This window comes from Cygnus atratus, chromosome 1 (genome assembly GCF_013377495.2).
Source record: "Cygnus atratus isolate AKBS03 ecotype Queensland, Australia chromosome 1, CAtr_DNAZoo_HiC_assembly, whole genome shotgun sequence".
Taxonomy (NCBI): domain Eukaryota; kingdom Metazoa; phylum Chordata; class Aves; order Anseriformes; family Anatidae; genus Cygnus; species Cygnus atratus.
The window spans coordinates 131,045,380-131,060,840 of NC_066362.1; the positions used below are offsets into that span (position 1 = coordinate 131,045,380).

The window sequence follows — 15,461 nt, forward strand, 5'->3', positions numbered from 1 at the left end:
GCAGTGTATTATTTTTCTAGTTACCCAGTCTATCTCTGTATTTTTTTGTTTAGGTAAGGGTGTGTCTGTTAATATATCACAATCACACCTCTCTGACAAAGACAGATCTATCACCAGAAGCTTAGCTATTACATTGTATAGAAAAGGAAGTGGAAAACAGTAAAACAAGCTTTTCTTACATGGCTTTTTTCCATTAACAGCAGTACTGCAATCCTCATTTCCTAACTTTTTCACATACCATTTGATATATGGCAGTCTTTCTGTGAAAACTCTGATAGGATCAGAATTATTTTGGTGCTATCAGAGTGCGCATGCTCATGCCTTTATCGCCTTGTGTGCTTTTCTTGGAGTAAAATATAGGTTAAGGGAGGGTATTCTGTAAAAATATCAAGTGTTTTATGCAATACTAACATAGCACTCGGTATTAGTAGAGCTGTGAGAAATGGAATAGCTTGAGAGGTGTTAAACCGTGTTGCAACAAAACCCTTCTCCCCTCCGAAGCCGCTTCAGCGCTACGCCAGCAAACTTCAGGCAGGCAGGCAGCCCCATTTGGTATCTGTGGAGTTAACCAAGTTAAGCTCGCTCCCGGTTAGCCTCTTTCACCAGGAATGCAATTAGCGTTCACCTATATAAGGAAACCTGCCCGGCGGCGCGGAGCTGGGGCTGGGGCTAGCGGCGGTGCGGGGCTGGACAGGGCACGGCGCAGAGCCGCGCAGCAGCACAAGCAGCACGAGCAACAGCAGGACAGCCCAGCCCAGCCCAGCCCAGCCCAGCGCCCGGCTGGGAAGGACTATCCCCGGGAAGGACTATCCCCGCTTTCTTCAACTTCAGGCCGAGGAGAAAACTGTCTGGGGGTTAAAAATGGAGAAGCAGGTATGGTGACGCAGAGTCTTGCGGCTGGAGGGTGGCGGGGTGAAATGCGGGGAGGCGCGGGGCGCTGCTTGTGAGGCTTGCTCCCACAGCTGCTCTTCCCTCCTAAAATGGCTTGCGATTTTTTACGGGCTGGGAAGCAAAAGTGCGCTTCTTGTGTGCAGTAACAATTACTTTAGCTTTTCTGGCTGTTCCATGTGTTTCTGATTCTCATACACCTTCTTTTTGCTCAGGAGATTATCAAACTTTCTTATCTCTGATGGAATACAGACGTGAGCTGGGACTGGAAATAGAGCTGAGATGCTTTGCTTAACTCCTTGAATCTCTGCAAATGCAGAATTTTATGATCCTATCCTGTCTGGAAAAGAGGTCCTTGATTTTGTGGCTTAAAATGTGCACTTTGTACAAGGCACTCTCTTCAGCATTCCCAGAGTTTTGGTGTACTTTATTTTGTTGTGTATGAATGCAGCTCAGTCAGCATAGCTGGAATGCATTTGCGGGAATACAGGGAGTTCCTGCAGCAATAAAGATTTTTCCGTGAGTTAAAAAATAAGCTGCAGGTACTGTTAAAGAAGTGTAAGCAAAACTTGTTCTTCTACAACAGGGATTACCCCAGGTTCAAAACAAGCTTTTGTGTTGCTTAGGAAATATTTACATATTCTGATAACCTTTACAACAGCCTCTGTGTAAAATATTGGCAGAGAGAGAGACGACAATCTGTTCCTTGTAGATTTTGGCCAGGACATAATGAAAATTCAAGTTGAAAACTTATTTCCAACAGTTTTCTAGCTGGAAGAAAACTGTTGTGCTGTCATTCAGGACAGTTGTTGTTAAGCATCAGCATGTTAATTGTGGAAGTTTCTTCAAGTTTTATGCAGTTATGGTATAAAAGATAGGAATGAAATAATACTTTGAGCTTTCTGAGAAGTGCCTTCTAAGAAAAATTGCAAAAAAACTATTCAGAAACAGGTGGCATTTATTTTTAGAATGATTACTTTTCTGACCCCTTGCAACTGATAGACATAAGATTGCTTTACACTAATTTTCATTGTTAATCATATTTATGTGGGCATGTGCACGTGAATGTGCTGGTTATGGGAGTTACAGACACATTTTTGCTGGGAGACAAAGTGGGAAAGTAAAGTACAGTCCTATGCCTATGGGCTGAGAAGCTTTCAAAGAAGATTATTTAAAAACCCTCTTCCTTCTAAATATTTCAAATTTTTATGAATGAATGCCTGCTTAGAGTTAGTAATATGATATTACCTGGCTAAAATTAAGACTGTCAGGATTAAAATTCACTTGTGTTGATATAGGTCCTCATTCATTTATATGTAAGACATTTCCAAACTCCTGACTTTCAATATTTAGCTAAGTATTAATGGCAATGACATAATAATAACCATAACAGTCCAGCAGGGAATTTTATGGCAGCTTCAACATTGCAAAGGTAGGTAGCATGTTCCTAAATGCTGCTTCAGCACTACAGCTAATAGGTTCATTGCCATGAAACATCTTTGGTCTTGGTGGAAAACACCGCAGCAAACAAAACAATGTAGGACAAATGGACTAGAACTGTAAATTTAACTTGTTTAACTTCTCATCATGGTGGTTTCCAGTCCACTTTGCATGTAACCTTTATTATTGTGAATTGAGTGGGAGCACAGAGGAAAGATTTTAACAGGGGTGTTAGTAATTAAAGTATGAACTTAAAGGACAGAAGAAGACACTGGATCAACATAGTATTAAATCAGCTTTCTTGTAGTCTATCCAGTAAATTACATTGCCCTGTCAGTTTAGTGTCTAGCCATTCCACAATCATTAATGGTCTTTTGGCTTCACCACGCAAAGTGAGATAGAACCCTGGTTCAAAGCCTACATGGTATCTTTTGGGCTGGCATGAGCTTACTCTTCCCCTAAGATCTGAGCAGCCACCTATGCTGCAGACTGCCCCTAGATGAGTTTTCTGACCGTGGCTCTTCCAGGGAGACGAAGAGGCACTGTGGGGTCTCATCCCCTCAAGCCACAACGTGTGCCTTGTGCCTTCCTCTGCCTCCCACAGGATGTGTAATGCACCAGGACATGCCTAACACCAGTGTCTACCCTGTGTTCTTTTAACTCTGCTTGGTGCTGTGCCCATGATGTTGCATGAGTTTTCATTGACTTGGATGCACTAAAAAGCAAGTTCTTCTGACTAGGATATATATATATGGAAGATATATCCCAGGAAAACTATCCTTGTTTACAGTGAGAAAAGAATTGCAAAGTAGATGAAGCAATTTAAAGTACAGGGTAGACCTTAAGTATTATCTCAAATCCCAACAAAATCCCATCCAACTGTGGCTGGGTTGTAGAATGACTCTTCTCTTTTGTGAGCTCTTGCAGACCAACCTCTTGCCCTACTCATTGGTCTCCAATCCGTGTTAATGTGTGATGCATTCACTGATTAAAACAGTAATTGCATTCACTGATTAAAACCAGAGCTAGCATTCACTGTAACATAGTTTAAAGATTAATTCTTCATTCAATCAGTGATTCCTTGATACCAGTTTTAATAGCAGACCCGTGTTCAGGGTGTACAATGGTAAGGTATTGGACTGTATAGTTTGGAAATGAACATCCTAAACCTAGGCAAAAGTGCAGCAAGTCTGTGCATATGTCTATGGTACCATCTTTAATTGTGTAACAGAAACAAGACTGAAGTGAAACAAATATTTGAATTTGACAATCCGGAGTTTAATTCATGACTGAATTGGTATTTCTGTTTATATGCCAAAGGTGAGAAGCACCAGATTATTTATGGGTATGACAAAAGTTTTGATTACTTGGACCAAAAATATTTTTTGCCTCTCTGTCTTACTGATGAGTTACTGGTGGTTTAAATTCATGAGAAGTTTCACTCATTTGTTGCTTTTAAAACAGCAACTGCTTGATGTATTTAGCTTTTATTGCCATGTTTTTTTCTTTAGAAATGAAAGGCCATAACAAATGGTTTAAATGTTTTTCACATTTAGTAACCTGTTCATCCTACAAATAGAAAATTTGTTTGTATGCTTTCTAGACTTAAATTAAACCATCACTGCATGTATATGTAAGTATTTTTTTTCTTTCTGATTTGCATGCAATTTGAAACTGAGTAGTCTTACACGTTGGCAAGAGGAGCTGGGCACAGCATTTTTTTTCCTGTTATCACTTTTTCAATAAAAAGAAACACTAACTTTCAAAGGTGTAAATGGAGAGCTTGAAATAATAAATGACCATGCTGTACTGGTTGTGCGCTCCCTTTAGGGTTTTGTTAAAGGTTTTACCATTCCATTATGCTATCATTTTGTAGTGTAAGCATTTTATGTGGCATGTGTGATTTCATTGCCCTAAAGTGACCTTGGGAAATTCCTTATTTCCCCTGAAGCACATGCCTAATTGAAAATTGCCATCCGCAGTTGCAGAGCTCTAAAGAAGGAATCTGGGAATAATGCAAGGGGGAAATGGGCATCCAGAGTGTGACTGGGGTGAGAGCTGTTCTTCTGCAGCGTTCATTGTACTGCATAAGCTTAAATCTTTGCTTTGAGGACCAATGATAAGGAAGCACAGCAAAGACATCTTAATCTGTCTGCCCAGTTCATCTGCCTGACATTGCTATCCAGAGATCACATGGTCTACAAGAGGTGTGTTTGATTTCTTATTTATTTTTTCTTACTGCTGTCTTCCTCTTGTTCCAGCCATTGGTAAATGTATCTGGAATTTAAAGTTAAAAATATCATTGCAAATCTGAACTGCATTTTCTAGTCCAGCTGCTGTCCTCATTCCCCAGAGCCCTGCTTGGCTCTGCTGAGCCACTGAGTTGGAGGATAAAGTTATGATGACCAAGGTCTTCAACCACAACATAAACTAAGACATTGCATTCCCTGCTAGAACCCTCTAGCCTAGCCTTGCAGGGCAGCTCCTGTGAGCATGTGTACTTGGGAGCCATGCAAATGAAGGAGGCAAAAAAGCTGGGCAGTGTAAAGCTGAGGAGTGGTACTTTGTCAGATCAGAGGACATTAAGCTGTGCCCTGAATTAAAAAAATGAAGTCTGCAGCATCTATATATTTATTCACTAATGTGTAATATAATTGTTTAGGGAAGGAAAAAATTCCAGTATTATAATTAAAACTGGATGAGAAACATAAAGCATGAAAAACCTGTGATAAAGATGTTGAACTGCAGTTCTATCATGCCTTCTTGTATGTTTATTCAGTCTGAAAAGTTCAGAAAACTCCTGGGCTGAGGATTAAACTTGCAAATTCTCCAGTCTTGTGTTATCTCAAAAATAGCCTGCTTTCTGCAGGCTTATGATTCGATTTTTATTTTTTTGTTTGCTTGTCTTTGTGTTAAATCCAAGTTATACTTCAGAACTATTGATCAAAATTAAAGTATTGGAATACACACTACTTTGAGACTCATACAGGAAAGTATTGAAAATATGCAACTTGTTTTAGTATTTGAGTTTACCAGCTTCTTAGAAAATATTTCCTTGTTTTTTCATTAAAAATATAATATTAAATCTATTTTTTTGATGCTATAACAGGTAACTAACATGTGCTGTAGCAAGTAAGGGAATGCATGAACACTTCTTGGCATATTTTTTGATTCTATTTTATTATTATTTTCTGAAGTGTTCAGCAAGATATTTAAGAACATAGTTGAGGCCGAAAGTCTGTACATAAACAGATGCATGTTTCCCAACATATCTATATCTGGGTTCTTAGTACCTGTTCTAATTCACATGTTGCTAAATTCTCTGCTCAATTTTAGTTTAAAAAAAAAAAAAGTTATCATGTGATGCTTTGCACAGAGCAAATAGCAAACTGCTATTTGCTTTTAGCTACATCAGTCAATATTTGTAGCATTTTTCTTGAACAAATCAACATTTTTTTTAACAGTTTTTGTAAAACTCCTCTGAGGGGTGGATGTTCATTTTCACTTTTTTTCCCTCTGGTTGTTTCACTCAATGGCAGTTTTGCCATTGGTTCTCTGGATGTCAGATTTAGGGAAATATCAGAGTCATTTCCTTTGTTAGATATGATTATATGAAGTCGTACATAACTTCAGGTTCTTCTGAGATTTTAGTGAAGTTCACATTCAGTGGTATGAACAAAATGGCATTTTTGATACCTCATGCATAGTTCCAGCCATTCCAACAGGCTGAGAACAGCATTGTTTGTAATGCACTGGATTACAGAGCCAATAGGGTGTCAGCCCATAAGTCATGACTTGTCCGCTGTACTCTTCCAGCAATGCATGTGCTCCTCCTGTTGCATTTCCAATATTTGTTTTGTAGCTACCCAGCCTGGAAAATTCCGTAAAACCTCAGATCAGGCCTCCTGAGGTGGATTTTTTGGGGCACGTTTAATTTCACTATGTATGAAACAACAGTAGTGTTGCTGCTATGTTAATGCTGCAAAACAAGCAATGGTTTTACTACATTTCATATCTTTGTCTTGTTCGCAAGAAATTCCACACCGTTTTTAGCTGAGGAGTTTAGGTATTAGCAGTTAATTACAAATTCTTACCTTAAGGATGGCAGCATGCCACAGAGTGGTTTGGGATATCCTATTGGTTGTTCATTCAAAGTTATGCAGCTGTGCTTAACACTCCAGCAGGCAATTCTGGATACGTTGTGTTTTGCCTTTGATATGTTGCCATACCACCACCATTAGCACAGTGCTTAGACTGCAAACATCTGTTTGCTTTTATTGCACATGTGTTGCTTAAGATGTTCTGTTTTTACATGATGTAAATCAGTGGACTCAACCAGCATTGCATTTGTTTACCAAATAAACCTTAAATTTTGTCAGTAAAATATGTCATATGGGGTAACATATATGACATGCAGAAAAAACCTGTAAAGTTCATGTCTGCAGTCACCAATATTTCCAACCATTCCAACAATTCACCAATAGTGTTGTTTTTTTAACTGCATGAAAAGACATGTAAATGTCAATACAGAAGTAAAGATTGCAGTGAGATGGGCATGCAACCACACACCAGACAACAGTGATGGGCATAGAGAAATGAACCAGACATTGGAAAACAAAATTAAATGAAATCTGCATATGCTTCATTCCAGAATCTCACCATATTCATAGCACAAAACAGAACAAACACTTAAAAGAGAAGCCAAATACGTGTTGATATAGGGCAGCCTATGGTGCCCTCTTGAATGGAAAGGTTACCTGGGTTTTGAAGTTTAGCTGTTGATCTCTGCAACTGTTCAGCAATACCTTGTTGGTACACTGGTGCTTCAGACACATCTTGGTTCTAATGTGCACCATTGAAGACTTCTAGAATGCACAACAGGATTGTTTTGGTTTAGATTAATGAAAATGAACTCAGTGAAATGACTTACAGTTGTTAGCTTGCATCTTAATTTTAGAGGTTAACCTAATGTGCCTTGAAGGTTTTAGTTCTTATGTTTCTGTCCCCTTAAGAGATGAATTTGAATGTTTTGTCTATGTCACATGAGAACTAGAGAAACAAAACACAAGGAGAAAATGGAAGATTACAGCTGAGTAGAACCATCAGCTGAACAGTCCTTTATTCACCACAGACAATTTAAAGTTTTTGTGTGTGCAAAATTGCTGTATATGGAAAAAAATAAAAAGATGTTTTCTATTCAGAATCAGTTTAGGAAACTGAAAAGTTTAATTGATGGAGTTGGTATCATGTGCAATGTTCCCAGTGTATCATCTAGGCTGAGAGAGCTAGAACTAAATTCAAAAGTAGTCTGAGCAGCTGGCAAGCTGGTCAGAAATCAAGATAAAATGAATCAAAAGAAGCACAAGTCACTACAGTCAGGGATGAAAATATAATTCAATGATAGAAAGTGGGGAATCGTTCAGTCAGAAGAAGCATCTGTGGGCTATTGCAAATTAGAAAATGAATGCAAGTCACCAACGTGACAAAATGTTGAAATGTGAACGTCATTCTGGGACTCATTACTGAAGGTATTGTATACAAGAGGATGACAGCTAATTATTTTGTCCTGTTCCACTGTGATAAGCTCTTAGACTGAACTATTTTTCCAGTTTTATACATGATAAAGACATATACAGACAAGCTGGAGAGAGTGTAATAGAAAGCAATTGAAAAATTTTAACAAGAAAACCTGACCAAGACTGCATGAACTGAGTATGTTTTAGGTAAAACCTGGATTCCCAGAGTGTCCTATACAAGATCTCTTAAGAACACTGCCTTCAGCTGAAGGACTAAGGAGCAGCTGAGCTCTTCCTGCTACTCCAGCAGATGACTGTTGCCTGCTCCTGTCTTCATGTGGGGGCAAAGAGTGAACCTGGAAGTACATGCTTGGGAGCCAGATGGAGCTGGGGATGTTCTTATCTCCACCTTAGGCCTCCAGTTCCTGTTCTCTAACCAGCTGGTGGTAGATCAGCAGAGGAAGACTCCTGGGTGCCTCCCTTATCTTAGGGATGAACAGGCTCAGCCTCAGACTGGTGTTATATCTACAGTGTACAAGACAGTGGAGTGAAATGATGCCATGTTCCCTTCACTCTTTCTTATGTTATAGTCTCATTGCTTTGGAATTTGGGATGTTCGAATGGTTACTTTGCTTTTAGCTTCCACATGGTTATTAGTCTTAAGTGTTATATCCAAGAAACCTATTTTAACACTGGCATTAAGAAACAGCAAATACAGAGATGACATGAACAAATGAAAAACCTAATAAAATCATGCCAAAAGTAAGTGGGACTGGTTACACATGTGAAACCATTGCTATTTAGTCTACAAAATGCATACCTTTTCCTCTTATTACAGCATTACATAACCTATACAATAAAAACCAGAACGATACACTCTGTAGACGTAAAGCAAGCAAGAATACAACTGCTGCAAATAAATGTGGGGAAGCTTAAAAAAAAAAAAAAAAACACACAAAAAAACCACAACAGCTTATGTTGCTTATGTTAGTGCTGGAGTGGAGATTGTTCTCCCAAGCACTGCATCTAAGTAGAAGATATGCCTGAGAGTTACATGACAAAGTTCTCCTTGGACAGCACAGTGGAGTGTTTGTATTGTTGTGTAAAATGTGTTATTGATGTGCTATGGGCAAAAAATTGGTACATCTCCCATGTGCTGAGTCATTTATTATTGTTGACCGATGTTGTACACCATAGCCCAATACCCATTAAGCTCACTATGAGAATACAAGGCAAAGCATTTGATCAGTCAGGTTCCAAATTAAAGTTGATGATCCAAGAGAAGGAGAATGTAAAAATAGAAGAAGATAACATGGAAATGGAACTGGGATTGATTTCTTCTGCTTGGTACTTTCCATAACCTCATTGTCATGAGTCAGCATTTCTGAGTCAGTCATTTCAAGAGGTTGGCTAAACTGAAATCCTAAATGGTTATTGTGTCTGAGACACACAATGGCAAAACCTGAAGTGTTTACCTTCCTAAAACTGTCACACATATTGTCAATTATAAAAGATGGATTTATAAAAGAGTTATGGGAACCTTTTCTATAACTATATTTTTATTAGCAGAAAATTTCTTCAATATCACAAGCATCCACTTGAACCTGTCCGTGTCTTCACTTGTCTATGAATGGACTAGTTTGCTCTAATGGAGGGTTGAGGCAGCGGTAGGGAGCAAAGGGGTTGCAGCAAGGATATATGGTAGCAGAAGAAACTGCTTTCTACTGCAGTGTTCAGTCATTCATGTGTTCAAGGAACAGGTATAGAAGACAGGCTGAATAAACTCCTCTCCTTCCTACTGCAGCCAGGGGGCTGTTTGTCAAAACCACTTTTCTGACCAATATTTAGCCTAAGCATTGAGGCAGCCACCATGAATTTTCAGTTTTCTAGGTGAGACCATATAGTTTCATGACTAGGTCCTCCATCTTGCAAGAGGGATCCCATAACACACGTAGCTGTTGGAATTACTGTTTTCTTCCACAGTTTCTTCCACAGTGATCTCTGACTTAATCCAATCCTTATTCTGAGCAAAGGGGAAGGGAATGTTGTCTCAGACAACCAATGTGTAGCTGTTAGAAAATACTCGTTTAGTGATGGCAATCATTACTATGATTTTTAATTAATGTCCTTTGGGACTGGAGCATATTACATTTTGTATTCATAGGCAACATAACTATCTGACTCTCATTTCTGAGGTTTAGAGTTCTGCATCTAAAAATATTTTGCAAAAATTAAATTGAACCAGACTACTAAAATATTTAGTAATTGTAGGCAACTGTATAGCCATATGTCTATTCCAAAACAGCTTTTAACATTTTGCCTAGAGAAAAATCCTCTTTAAAGTGCTTGGACAAGTTAAAGCTAAAGCTAAAACTTGTTTGAAGGATGACATTCTTCTAAGCAAGGTTCAGTAATTCTCCTAGATCAGGACCACGTCAGTAGTTTCTCATGTTTTCATATACTAAGGATAGATGCCAAAGTAAAATCCAATGTGACAAAACATGACAAAAATCTCTTGTCCAATAATATGCAGATATGGTACTAATATTCAACAGAAAGCAACCTGTATCTTTCAATGAGCCAGAACTTAATGTTTTTTTCTACTGAAGTGATTAAAGACTAGATTGAGAAAGATGGGTGTTATGAGTAAGGTTCTGCAGTGCTTGACTTTTAAGTGCGTGAAGTGGGATCTTAGGCTTTCATTGATGTGCCTTTCCTAGTTAGTACCTCAGAACGAGACCTATAATACAGAGGATAATGAGCTGCCAGAAGAAATGCCTTCCCTTCTGTGGAGTTCAGGGAAAGCTTTGTGTAGTGATGGTGGATAGCTTCATCTGCCTTGGATGTTCTTCCAAGGGTAGTTGCTAACAACTGTTCTCCCAAGGGCTGGGCAGAGCTCACTGTTTTTTTAATCATAGCTAGACATACTTTTGGTTTGGTCTACCTTTTATATGATAGACTATCTTGCCTGGAAATGCAAGATGTGTGCTGAAGACTTTTCCCTGACTGAGAGGAGGTTCCAGTGTGTGTTCAGTATTGCCCAGAAAGGCAGTGCTATGGCCAAGAGGTGGCATATCTGTGTTGATACAAACTTATTTCCTCCTGTAACAGCTGGGCCACTGAGGGAAAAATCATGTAAAAATCTGGGCTTTGTGGTCTTCTGGTGAGAGCTATCACAAAAGGAAGGAGATACCATGGCTTGTGGGCCTCACTAAGATATTTTTTTTTTGTTTTACATTATACAGAATTTAAGGAAAAAATCCTAAAGCACTGAGTCAAGGACTTTTTTCCTCCCATGTGGAAGTCATAAACTCTTGGGAGATGAGACAGAGGGTAAAGCAAGACTAAATTAAAATAGGCTTTCAATAGTCTTAAAAGCTCTATGTGAAGTTAGGCACCTCTGTAGGCTTCCGGCACTTGTATTAGTTTGGTCTCTTGAATTATGAATAGGTGGAGACAGCAGCTAGGTACTGAGCTGTTTGTACAAGCTCTGAATAAGATTTACATTTATCTTGGATTTTTAAAAAACAAAGTTCTCCTGGGTTAACGTAGCTTTCTTTTGATATGTCCAAACATTGAACTCAGTGTTATCATTTACAGCTGATTCCTAGGTCTTGTGTTTAAGCTGCTGTCTATTTTTCATAATGGGATTAACTGAGTTGTAGCAGTTGAACACAGTACTAGAAGGTGGCAACAATTTCCCACCTCAGGAGAGACTGTTCTTGAAGACTTTTCTTCCTTGCCCATGCTAAGTGTGTGGTCTGGTCCACTTGGAGTATTCTTTCTGGTGATATACATCTGACACAGCTATGGCTTCCTTTCTGTGAAAGATCAGCAGGTGGGATTTTTCAGAGTAGCAATATTAGTCTGCCTGCAGTCTCCTATGGGAGAAAGGAGTAATTTATGAACTACTGAGAGCAGAAAGCCCTGTGTTCATGGGACCACAAGATGATTTCTTTCCTGTAACCTCTTGCAAAAATTATGATGCAAGACATTAAGGCTCTGAATATGACTTAATATGTTAGTCCATGGCAAGAGAAATTGTCCTAATTTTTAAGACTACAAGTGCGTAATGAAAACACTCTGTGTTACTAAAACTCAACAACAGTAGTTAATACATTTTGCACCTGAGATATTTTTTTCTATTGTTTCCTATGTTCACTGTTTAATGCCTGCCACTCCTTTCTCATGCTCTCAGATGGGCAGAAGTTGCATGCTCATGTGCTGTTTCCAGTGTAGTCTGTGCTTAGTGTTTGGTGCCAGAAACACAGCTTCCCTGTTCTCCATCGTGCTGACTTCGTTTGTATTCCCTGAAGTTTCTGTGAAACCATAGAAGAAAAGAGCTTTTAAGATACTGTAAAAAGAAAAAGGGTCTTGACTTTTATGTCATGCCTTGTTAGAAGCCCACATTTGGTATTGGACAAAGGATTCCAGACAGTTGGCATCTCTCCAAAACGATTTATGGCTTTGCTTTTAAAAAGAGAGATCCCAGGTGCAAGTGACTTGAATAACAGAGGATTTAATGTTAAGACTATAATTTTTTATAATCATCTTCCCTTTTTTCCCCTAATGTAATACAAGTATAATTCCACTGTAACAGATGATTGCAAGCATAAATATGTTTTCCTTGTGACTCTACAGGTGTTACAAATACTGATGCGCTGAAAACTCACTATTCGTATATCTTGTAGAATTTAAGAACATTCACTCTTCTGATTTCCTGCAATAAAGACGAAACATCCTTCTGCTTCAGGAGGTATTCTTAACCATATATGTTGCTCTAAACAGAAGAGCAATGTTGCTCTTCTGTAACAAATAAATCAAACGAATAGCAACAAATAAATGTTGCTATTGAACAGAAACAATAGGGTCAAGGCGCATGTTACAAACTTCCTTGTCAGTATGGTGTAGCTTTTCCAGTGCAGTGATTATCTGTCTCATATTCAAAATGGTGGCTTTTAAGAATACAACTGTCTGGAAAGATTTCAAAGGCACGTAGAAAAGGATTTTTTTACAGTGTTTCATTCCAGAATGTATAACAAGGGATGTTGAATGAGTATTACAGAAGCACTCAAACTTCACCGATCAACATATAGAAATTAATACATAGTGTGTAACAATTTTGGGAAGAGATCTGTATCCAATTATAAATTCCTCTTTGTTTTGAGTAACATTTATGTGGAATGGTCTTCCAAGGGAAGTGGTAAAACTGTACTAAACCATTGGCAAATGAACTGTATGAAGTCTTTGAAGGCTCTTCAGAAAACAAATCTGAAAAGAATGGAGGTATGGACATGATGACATAGCGGAGTTTCCTTGTCTAAGTACTGGCTTGAATTTTGACCCTTGTGCAAGCCATAACCAGCTGTCTCAGAGCCATTTGGGTATGCCAAATTACAGCATTCAGTGCAGATGAATGCCTTCCTCCATCACTGCTATTAGAGAATTTTCTGATTGAACAGTTGTTTATTTGGAAATATGTATACAATGGAGATTTGGGAGGAGTGTTTGCCAGTTGAAATAAGGATGGAGTCTCTGTAAAAAGCATAGGAAGCAACCAACTCTGAAATAGTAAGTGTCCCACCAGTTAGATCACCAGTCTGAGTTATGAGACAGAGACACTCAGGTCTATCACTATTTTTCTTTATTTCATTATTCTTTATTTCATGATTTTCTTCATTTCTGTGATTCTCTGATGAGGTATCATTAGAAATCACTGTGGGCTTTATAGCTCAGACGTGACAAGCATCTCATTAGCTCTGCTCAGAAGTGCAAGCAGCTGCATTTCACACTTACTAAAGCTCCTGTAAGATTTGTAGCATAGCTCTGCATTTAGTACAGACAAATCTTGTGTAATACCTGTGAGCACAACATTCAATGTTCTATTCTAAGAGCAGCTTGATACTAATTAATTGGCAAAGGAAAATGAGTTATTTATATATTTCTGGTTCATGTTGTTTTATTTATTATTTTTTTCATTACTTGTTTTTGATTGAAAACCTCAGCTATTCACAACAAAGTTTTTGCAGGGCTGATCTCATTTTGACTACGTTCATTACAAAAAGGCTCTTCAGTCTTAAGAGCGGCTGGTAGAATGTGGCATGTGGAGCAGAAATGTAGAATGCAGCTTCATAGTTGCAGATGGGTTTGTTTTCTCTTCTCTGATCTTACAGAGTCAGGTTTAAGTTGTTGCTAGAATGGGACCTGTCATGTCTTGGATGGATCACCCCAATCCTGGCTGCTCTCACATAGCTTTGGGCTGCTCTCAATGGCTCCTAATGTTTCATTTTGTATAGAAACTCTTTTCTTTTTGTTTGTTTGTTTTTTTCAGACCACTTTAGGATTACCCAGGTGTTGAACGAGGCATTTCTGAAAATAATACTGTTTTCTGCCTAGTTCTGACTGTACCAATATTAAGTAATTTATCTCGATGGTATTTCTTCCTGTGCCTTCTTTCTTTGCAGTAAAATAAAATAAATAAAAAGTTTGTTGGAGTCAGAACATGAAGAAGCAGACAAGTATGGTCCTACAAGACAAGTGGTTCTACTTCTGCAATGACTGCTCTGTGAAGGAAGTTGAAGGGACTTTGTTTTAGGTCCGACCTGTGCAGCTGGTGGCTTCTTATACAATGTCATTAGTGCCTGGAACAGGTTCAAATGGTGCTTAGTATGGTGATGCTTAACCAGGTGAGCTACCAGCTTCAGTCTTATGATGCACCATTCAAACGTGACTGGATTAATATCAGGGCACCAGTGCTTCTTGTAAGGCCTCCCTTCCAAAGAGAATGGCTGTCCTGACTCATCCATGGCTTCATTGGCTTGTCTCCCTGACCAGAGCCCTGAACATTTGTCCCCACTCTTGCAGATATGCTTCTTAGGCTTTGATCCCCCTTTCCCAGAAACTTGATCATTCCTTGCTGAAAATCCTTTTGTCTGGTAAACATGAGCTCTGGCTAACCCAAACTCACAGGTTGTTAGTGAAAAGGGTCCTTGGAGCTAAAAACTTTATCTGTCGTTTTTCAACTGTGTGCACGTATGATCTCACTGACAAACATAGTATGTCGCTCCCACTGGAAACGAGAGCTGTATCCTATAGTAAATGTTCCTGTACCACCTACATAAGCTGTCTGTGTTGAATTTACCTCACTGGCCAGTTTGCAGTGTTTTGCAGGTTTATGCCATCTCAGAATTAATTAAGCAGTATAAAGAAATTATACATCTCACACAAAAAGTTTCAATGTTTAAACACTTATAAAGGGTTAATGAAAGAGTAGAAGATTTGCATATAGTTTGGAAAAAGAACTGAAACATTGTTCCCATGGGAAATTGGGGAAATGGAAGTAGAAAGAATTGAATTTATTGCAGATATCACTTGCTATGTTAGGTCATGTGGACCAGAACAGGGATTTAAGGCCCTGAACCTGCAAATGCTTATACACGTGCTTAACTTTACTACCTAGTGCAGTCCCATGTAAGTTAGTAGGTCTACTCACGGCAATAAAATAAAATGCGTAAGAAAGCATTCTTAGGAATGAAGCCTCATATTTGATTTTCAATATGTCAGAAAAACAGTGAAGGGTTTTGTGGCATGACTTAACAGACCATTCTGGTAGCTAGA

At 38.7% G+C, this 15,461-nt stretch overlaps 1 protein-coding gene across 1 annotated transcript in view; it reads left to right on the plus strand.

The window, feature by feature from the left end:
• The first annotated feature begins 751 nt into the window (after positions 1 to 751).
• Positions 752 to 15,461, plus strand: part of MID1 (midline 1) — a 240,592-nt gene continuing 225,882 nt past the window's right edge. Inside the window, exon 1 of the mRNA XM_035542309.1 lies at positions 752 to 873. The gene's annotated coding sequence lies outside the window, so the exon portion shown is untranslated. The remainder of the gene's footprint in view (positions 874 to 15,461) is intronic.